At 45.9% G+C, this 9,474-nt stretch overlaps 1 protein-coding gene across 2 annotated transcripts in view; it reads left to right on the top strand.

Annotated features, from left to right (window-relative positions):
* The first annotated feature begins 4,096 nt into the window (after positions 1–4,096).
* Positions 4,097–9,474, top strand: part of ZMAT4 (zinc finger matrin-type 4) — a 369,306-nt gene continuing 363,928 nt past the window's right edge. Inside the window, exons 1-2 of one of the 2 annotated variants that reach the window (XM_066380391.1) lie at positions 4,097–4,214; positions 8,866–8,965. The gene's annotated coding sequence lies outside the window, so the exon portion shown is untranslated. The remainder of the gene's footprint in view (positions 4,215–8,865; positions 8,966–9,474) is intronic. The other variant, XM_066380392.1, reaches the window with a different exon arrangement.

Below are 9,474 nucleotides of genomic sequence, written 5' to 3'. Positions count from 1 at the left end.
CATATTTTAAAAAAACTTCAGCATATAGCAGATCTCTTGGATGACACCTTCACACCCTTAGGAACTGTCCTCAGTATGGTGTGCAGGGATGGGACAGTTTGAGAATTTCCTTAGGCAGTAAGAACTGAGGTGTCACTGCCCGAAGCTGTGCCCTGTGTCTGGTCCCACTCCGAGGTCTGACCTGACATCCTGGACTGGTACAGAAGTGGTTATATGTTGCATTAATATTGCTCTATCCCTGGGAAGACATTTTTGCTTAATATCAAGTGGTAAGACATTTGTATAGTTTTTTGTAGGTTGACTTCACATTGTTCTCTCAATAACCTTGGAAATAATTATTACTTTGACTTATAAACGAGAAAGAGATAGGTGGCAGGTTTTGTAAACATGTTCATCAAGTCCTTTCAAGAAGAATACTTCTATATTAGGTCATGGGTCCTGGCAGGCAGGAGTCCGGTCCAACAGTTGTATCCGTGTGTGTAGACCTTTATTGTAGAAGTGTGCTTCATGCCACATGTCATGTGACCTGTCAGCCTCAAAGAAGGCATGCTGACCTTCTTAATTCAGTTTTCCAACTTCTGTCAATTGGCTCATTGTGGGCAATATTTAATGACAGCTTTCAGCTTCGTATTTCTTATAAATAATTTAACTGAAGCCCAATGAAATTTAGGTGGGCAATTTAGTCTTGCAAATCTCTGTCTGTCTGTCTCTGTCTTTTTCTTCTCAGGTTATTTACAACTCTGAATTACTAATAAATATAATCATAATTTGAACCAAGAGAATCACCTGCTTTTATTTAGCAAGGTACTTTAAATAATAAAATACTTCTGACTGTGTTCAAACCTCATGAAACCCTCTCTATTTTAATGCCAACTTACTGAAGACTCATTAGTAATTAATGAAATCATGAAGAATGGTTCATGGTGACTGACACCTTCTTGGCAACCACAAACCCCTCTTGTACTTAGTTGAAATGTCACTGGCTCCACAGGTTTGATCCGGGGGGTGGAGTGGGTAGGCGGAGGGGGAGGGAATTGGATTACATAAAGTTTCACAACAGCCATCAGCTAGGACAAAAAGCTGTATGTTCCTCCAAGTCTCTCAACTTGGGAGAAGTTTTCTGAAAAATCTTTCATTCATCCAGTGCTGCTTTTAAGAAATCCTGCTAATATTGTATTTTTATCAAAATGGTATTGTGTGGCTCAACTCAGTAAGCAAAGATGTCATGTTGAAAGTCACCCTCTTTTTTTTCCCCTTCTGTTTTCCCACATTTCCTTCTTTCTTGGCATTGCCTAGATTTATTCTCCTCTTCTCCCCTTTAGGAACAGAATTTGGCATAAAGAAATGATAACTGAGACAATGGTATAAACAGAGGAGTAAACACAGAGTTTCTCCAGCCCCCATTGTAGGTCAGGGTACTTTGTTGCAGAAGTGGTTACCCACAAGAAAGAGGGCAGTTCCAGGGACTGCTATGTATTTTGTATTTTAATAACCCCCCCATTCTTTCTTGAATTACTCAAATTGGGACATGCACCCACCCCCCAAAAGCCTTTCAGATTGCTAACGCACTGAAACTGTTAAATCAAAACGGACTACTTTGCCAGGGTACTGCCCACAAAATGGAATTTGGTACATTTCATACTCCAATGAATTTAAATTGTACGGAGCTGATATTTAATACAAGTCCAAGTACCAGTGGAATCTGCATACTTAATATGCATTCTCTAACTCTCAGAATTAAGCAGGTGATCTATGGGACACAAAGGGATCATCCTTCTCTCAAAGAGAATATTTTATGACCAGGTAGTTTAGAAAGCACTGACATAAACAATTGTTTGCAGCTCTCTTTCTCCCTCATCTTTGGAAGGTAAGAAGTACATATAAGAACGTGCTGTTTTAGACAAAGCAGTTTAGAAAATCACTTGAAACGGTTTCCTTTTCCTTTGAGAACTGAACCTTTGATAGGTGCTCAGGCGCGTTCTTACATTTTAGTTTATTTCTCTTATGTTCTGGGGGAGGAGATGAAGGGATGATGTGAAGGCCCAAGCCTGAAGCCTTTTTTTTTCTCTCTTGGAAGTGGAAATCTCACTGCTTAAGTAATAAAAGTCTTATTTATGGTTTTTACACCATGGCTGAATGAACATGCCATGTTTTCTGGGACAGTGTCAATGTTAACCGGATAGCTAAGTTTAATTTTACCATTATACCTTTGTAAGACTTTCACTTAGACAAATGAATGCACTCGAAACGGATATTTTGCTATATCCCTGTTCTAGTTTTGATTCTTAATATCCGGTCACTCTCCATTTCACCATGTTGATATTTGGAAAGCCATTATGGCAATGACTTAATTTTTTAAAAGGTGTATGCCTCGCGAATAAACAGTGCACCCCACATCTTTTCTTTCCTCCCGATGCTTGCAGGAGAAGGGCGGCGTTGAGTGAAGGGCTGCTTCATTTTCCAGAGAGAACGGGCTCCAAGAGCTTGGAGGGACTTCCTCACTGCAGCAGTCACAGTGCTTAGGCTTGAATTTTTACCTCCTGGACTCCAGGGTGGGCCTCCTCCCTATGCTGCCTAGTGGGATGAGCTATCACAGCCAAATGATGACTCCATAAGGCTCAGAGCCCTGCACACTTTCTGGTGAATTGGGTTTTATTAGCCAGCCTACTATTTGAGGGCTAGGTGCTCTTGGTGGAGTGATAGAGACATATGTGGTACTGGCTCTGTCATTCCAGAGCTTGCAGTGTATTTAGGGAAGCCAGGCATGCATGAATGAAGCAGAAGCTCACTGGACAAGGCGGAGGGAACATGCCTTTGCTTTCAAGGATGCAGACAATGATAAGAACTGCAGTTCAAGATCGCGGGGAAAGACCTGGGACTATAGCTTGAACTCAAAGATGTGAATCCCAGTAGGGGAAGGGCGAAAGGTTAGTTCAGTCTAACTTATGTGAAACTTGCTATATTCTAAGAGCTTTCTTTAAAAGACCCTTTTTAAATTCTTTTTTTCCCCCTCTAAAAAAATTCAGTTACCAAATGGCATCTTTTCTGTATTGTAAAAAATTATATATATTCAGGGAAAAATGTCAAAACTTGTGTTTTATGATTCCTTGTTGAACAAGGGAAAGCATTTAAGCTGTTCCCACCCCATTGAGGGGTTCCTTCTTCTCCCTTGCTTGGCTGCTGATGTAAGTCTAAGCAATTAATTGGAGCCTGGTCAGAATAAGCAGAAGTGAGGGTCCATGCAGAATTATTTGCTCAGGAATGCCTGTCTCTCTGGGCTCTCCCAGTGAGAACAGTGAGAAATTCCAGACTTTCATTGGCTTTAAAAGCAGCTCTTCTGAGACTCTGAATAGGCTTCAACGGGAAACTGCCTTTTCAGGTTGGGGGCTTAGGTGGAGCATGAGAGAAGGCACTGATGGATACACCCCAGGGAGGTGCATAATATGTCTCTCCAAATAATCTAAAATGACCTTCACATGCCCTCCAGGGTGGCCCCAGAAACAATTCCCCTATATTCCTTCAGTTCTTACCTTGCTTTGCTTCCCTGAGCGTGTCTGACAGAGGCGAAACCCCGCCGTTATATTTCTCTCTGCCCTCAGGAACATGCACCAGTTGGGGGAAAAATAAGGCCAGAAAATTGTTGCTATGGACTCTGTTTTGTGGAAGTTAAAATGCTGGAGCAAGAATCTGATTGCTTGATAGCTCCATCTCTCTCTCTCTCTCTCCCCCTCTCCCTCTCTCCCTCTCTCTCTCTCTCTCTCTCTCTCTCTCTCTCTCTCTCCCCACCCCTTCTCGAGCTCTCCATCTCCTCTACCCCCACTTTTTCTTACTCTGCCCTCCTCCCTCCACTGGACTTCCAGTCCTGCCCCCACACCGGGCCGGAGGAGAGCCTTACAGGTTGTCAATGAAACATGGAATTATTCCCTTTGATGGCTTAGATAATAGTAGGAGCCAAGGCAATGAGTGAGGTCGGTTGAAACCAATGCAGTCTTGCCCGGGACTGGAGAGCCAATCGCAAGAGCAGAGGGCGGGGCGTCGGCGGCAGCAGATAATTGCTAAGTGCATCGCTAGCACAGTTGGTCGGAGCTGCTGAAAGGTCTGGTCGCAGAGGCAGGAACGCGTAATCCTCAGCGTGCTCCATCCCGGCAGCATCCTTCCACGGCTCGGCAGGGCAGCGAGCCTCTGGGCACCAGCCCCTCTGCTCCGCGGAAAAGGTACTCCTGCCTGCGTCCCCTGCTCCTGCGCTTCCATGCTCAGTGGCTCGCAGTTTAGCATATGTAAAGATAATGCAGAAAGAAGAGAAAAGTTTAGGGGAGGAAATGTGGCAAAGGTGAGAAATCACCGTCTTTTGTTGGGAGGAAAACAAGCTGACAATTTGGAAAACTTCTGCGCTGTCTAGAACTGGGTTTGTTTACTACTCTCTCAATTAGCCGCGATCACGTCTGTGGAAATAGGTCTGGTCTTTGACTGGGGTGCCTGCAGGGTTGGGCTGTAGATTCAGGTTAGTTGGATGAAGGGAGTTGGACCTCTGGATGTGCTGCTTTCTGGTGGACCCATGGCTGGAGGCTGATTCTGAGAGGTGTGATTGGTTGGCTGGGGTTTTTTTTGTTTTTGTTTTTTTTTTTGCCACAGGGTCAGCCCCCTTTTCGTTACCTTCACCTGCCTCCTCTCCACTACAGTGACCTTCAACTTGAGCCCTTCGCAAACTTCTGTCTCCTTTCTGCCCCTTCTCCTTTGCCCACTCTGTCTCAGTTCATTTTACTTGGTGGAAAGAGGAAAGGAAATTACTTAATTGATTAGCTCGTGAAAACTCTGGAAGAGTTTTCAGGCTTGGTGTATACGGAAATGAAAGGGATGGAGCTAATTTCACCCGTGTTTCCACTCTTATCAGAGAAGGGCCATTCAGTGCTGAGCCTGACAGCCACTCTGGGAGGTGGAAGCTGGTGAGGGGCCTGGTTGCTGGGGGCTGGCTCTGCTTAGGTGTGCAGGTATTGCTCCTTTGTAGCCCTGAAGTTGCTAGAGCCACCAACCATACTGCTTCTAATGACTGCTTTTCCAGTGGAAAAGCTTGTCACTGCAGGCAGCTGGTTCAGCCTTGTAGCCCCCTAGTGCATTGTAGTTGTGGGACCACCAGGGCTCACTTGCTCTTGGACCCACTTTGGACCCAGAGAAAACTCCTTTCCTGGAGTGTCTGAGCTTCTCCCAATAGGAGGTTTAGGTAGCCGGGCCTCCTAAGAAGCAGGGAGCCCACGGCAGAGAAGGCGATGTGCTTGGTCTCGAATGAACTTCCTATTGGAATGCTCCCGTCACTTCGCCAGGTATGTCCTCGGACCTGCTGGACACTCTGAAGCTCGTAGTCTGGGGTTGATCTCACAGGTCTGTAAGGTTTGGGGAATTCAGGCAAATTTTCTGACCCTGATTTCTATCCTCGACCTGAAGCTGGGGAATCTGATCCCCAGTCCTGGCAGGAAGTGAACTTTCTGGGAGGGATCTTCCAGCAACACCTTTTCCCTGTGACACCCTTCCTGCTGAGGCGCAGGCGACAGCCTCCATTCTCCGGCTCCACAAATCATGTTCAATTTTTAATTCATATTTTTTTTAACCTCTACAACAGATTTTCCTCCAGCACGTTTGGGCAGTTATTTTGCATAGGAATTGTTATTGTTTAAATTCTACCTACAATGATTAAAAAAAATAAAACAAAACAGCTGCCTGACTTTTTTTTTGGTCAGGATACAGTCAGTCAGCTTTCTCTTCTGCACATGTCATCTGACAGTAAACAAAACAAACTTGTAGTCTCATAAATTATAATGCCTTCGGGTTCAGAAGCCTGGAGTAGACACTGGACCTGTATCGGCTTCCGGTTACAACTGACCCTAAGCCTCCTCCTCTGTGGTCTGTCCAGGGCACAAGACTCCCAGAGAGCCCAGGAGAGGCAGCGCCCAGCAGGTGGGGGGTTTTGAAAAGGAGGCACCTTGGTTTTCATGAAGACAATGATAAAACTAGAAAATACTTTTGAGTTTGATAGGGTGTCTAGAACCAGGAACAGGTAACAAAATTAGGGTCCCTTTCATTGCTGCTATATTTGATGGGTTTCTATCATGATAGAGGACATTAAAAGTAAGGTTTTTAAAGCAGCTTCTGAATGGTGACTCATGCCGAGAGAAGAAAGAGGCAGGCTGGGGGCAGGGACCAGAGGGAGCCCTGAAGCACAAGTGGGACAGACTGGAGCACTAGCTTTGCCTCCCTCTTCCTCCCCCTCATTCCTCTTCCCTTCAGTTCCCCATTTGGAACAGAGATCATTAAAATAACAACTTAAGACTAAAAAAAAAGCATAATAAAAACTGAACAGTAATTGACAAAATGCAAAATACCATCATTGCAACTTCACCGTAGGTGATGGGGCATGACACCCAGATCTACCCCCTCTGCCATGATCTAGTTCGGAGAATTTAATTTCTAGTGCTGGTGTTAGGCTGATTAGTTGTTGGAAAGCTTGTGTACGGATGGCCCAATTGGTGCTCAGAAAGTTACATTTGTTAGTCGTTATTTCATCAAACACCGTCGCTTTAGCCAGGACCGTGCATAGGCATCATCCGTAGAGCTAGTAGAGCTAGCATTTTCTCCTCCCCTCAGTTGGCCAACTAGGATTTCTCTAATTTAACCACGGTGCTGTAAAGGGGTTGCCTCTTTCTGTTACCACAGAAAGAGATTGCCCTGGGTGATGTACTTGCCAAGTCGAAATCCCTTCCTTACTTTTCTGTTTCTCCATCCCATCTCCTTCCTGTCATCTCCTTTCATCATAAACACATCAGTAAATAATCTCTTTGCCAACTTGCTTTGATCTTGTCATTTTGTGCTGATTTTGCTGTTAAAGAAAACTGTCCCCTGAAATAAGATTGAAAACATATTAGAATTTTTATCAGAAAAGAACCTTTTCGACTTCTACTTTAAAATTTAATTTTGTGGTTTTGGAGAAATCAAATAAGCACACTTATTGTGTTAGGTGTTTTTGTAAATGCTGTTGACATGTCTTCTTTTTCTTCGGTGGCTGTGTGAACTCCCTGGTTACCCTGAGGAAGGGTGTGTCTGTCTGGAGGTTTGAAATAGTCTGGAGCCCCTCCTGAAAGGTAAAAAGATTGGAATACGATGCTTCTGCTTATTCAAGATAGGGGGAAGGCTGCTTTGAAATCTAGGCTCTGAAATGTATGCACCACACTCTGTTATTTTGCCCATTCATTCTTCTCTTGGGACAATTTCATAGCCAAAATTATTAGTAAACTGTTCACCTGATTCACTTTTCTTCCACCTTTTTCTCTCCCCACTTGGCAGTTATTGAAGCAGGTACCTGAACAGTTGTACTTAATCTCAAATATATCTTCCTCCCTGTCCGTCTGACTAGTTTTTCCTGTCACGTCGTAAGGGTACCTACAGGGTGAGATTTCATCTAGACACCCTGCTCACCTCACATCTGAAACAGCCAGGGGGAGCCAGGAATTCTGGGATGCACGTGGATCCTCCCGTGGGAACGAGGAGATAACCCTTTCGCCATGTTCAATTCCATGCAGGCCTCACAAGAGCACCTGGGGTGGCGCAGCTTCCCTCCGACATGACAGACAGGCGGGGCAGATGTTTCTAAGCACCGGCTTGTCAGACGCAAGGGATTCCCGCCAGGCGAAGCCTTCCCTGCTCCACTGGCTCCCCCACCCTCAGCCCCCACGCTCAGGACTGACCTTGAAATGTTAGCAAGCACTGAAATTTGTCTGTCATTTTCTCAGTTTCTTTGTCCTCCATTCTCATCTCACCTCTAAATCTCTCTATCAAGAGTGAAAAGAATCAAATCTACTACTTCATACTAAGGTGTGAACAGTTAGTGGTGTTGTCACTAAGAGAGGCATTTGAGTTCTTGACGGAAATCAAAACTGTTCATAGTGGAGTTGCAGTTATCTGCTACTGAGATTAGAAAGGTCGGGTCGGATAGGGAGTGTCTGCACTTTTCAGTGAAGGCTAATCCTGCTCTTTCCCACATCAGGGACGTGACCACGTAGGACATTGGTGGCAATATTCGGGGTCCAGGTCCAGAGAGCGTGGTTCCTCAGACCTTGGTTGCTCCACTTCCTTGCTCTGCCATTCAATTCCCTCATATGTAAACCCAGGGGCTTGGACTAGTTGAGCTCTTTCTCTCTGGATCTTGTCACCCGGGTCCCTCATCCAGCTGGGAATGCTACAGCTTTGCAATGACTGGAGCCTGCAGAGCAGCCCCCGATGCAGGCCGCAGGCTGGTGGCGCTTTCGGAGCTGGAACCCGGGAAGGCAGGTCGGAAGGATGGTGCATGTTGCACCAGAGGGAAAACAGGCTGAGGGGTGATGTAATAACTGATTTTGGTTTAGGAGGGGATGTTATATGGAGGATGGCGACCAGCTGTTCTCCATCTCCAGCAGGATTGAACGAGAGAAAATAGACAGAAATTGCAGCAGATGGACTTAGATTAGGTATGAGGAAGAATTTTCCATCAGCAAGAGCTGTTAAAAAGGGAAGGTTGGGGAGCCTCTGTGATGATCTTTAGGAAATGGATAAGCAGGAGATTCAGCTGGGGTGGGGGAAGCGGGGGGCTGTGAGGCCGAGCAAGGAAGGGGCTGTCTACTTTGGGGATCCCTCCGCCTCGTTCCGAGGCTCCCTTTTCAGTCCTGTGAGACCCCACCTTAGCTCTCGGGCTCTCCAAGTGGCTGAGAAGCCAGGCCCCTGGGAGGAGCGGGAAAGGAGGGCAGCCCACCTGCACTGCCCTCCCGGGAGCTGCCGTGACTGGCAGGTCCTGCCTAGAGCTTGACTGAGGATCTCTCATCAAGTCTAATCTTTCATTTCCAGACGTGGCAAATGAGGCCCAGAGAGGTAACAGTCCTTGGCATCATCACGCAGTGACCCGATGGCAGAGCTGGGACCAGAATCAAGGTCCTTCATCTCCCAAGTCAGTGTTATTTGCTTCGTAGCTCATTTTTTTTTGTCTTTCTTGTTTCCAAATCGAATAGACCGCTTGCTTTTTCTGGGCTCCTAATTTCTCTCTAACCAAATGGCAGGGACAGGGACACCTGCAGTTAAGCAGTATTTATTGAGTGCCCATTACTAGCACCGTGCACTCAACTCCAGCTTCCCTGATTTATACTGCCAGCGCTTGAGTCCCCGTCAGTGGTTGGAAAGGGGCTATTGCGAGGCCAGGGGTAGCAGAATGCGTGCGAGAAATTGGTGCTAAGAGAGAGGGATGGGGGGGGGGGAGCTGGGAGGACCAGCAAGGGAGATACGAATAAAAGAAGACATCGTTTAATCTGAACCTCACAAAGGCAAGAGACTCCTCCTGGGATGCGTGAAACAAAGGAACCTCTGGATAGGACACTTCACTAGTCACCTTTACAAAACGAAGGAGAATTTCAGTTTCATTCAGATTCTCATTTCTGAGAGAAGCTTCTACATTGTAGGCTT

Source organism: Saccopteryx leptura, chromosome 4 (assembly GCF_036850995.1).
Source record: "Saccopteryx leptura isolate mSacLep1 chromosome 4, mSacLep1_pri_phased_curated, whole genome shotgun sequence".
Lineage (NCBI taxonomy): Eukaryota > Metazoa > Chordata > Mammalia > Chiroptera > Emballonuridae > Saccopteryx > Saccopteryx leptura.
The sequence above is the reverse complement of the archived record's forward strand: the minus strand, read 5'-3'. Positions and strand labels throughout refer to the sequence as shown.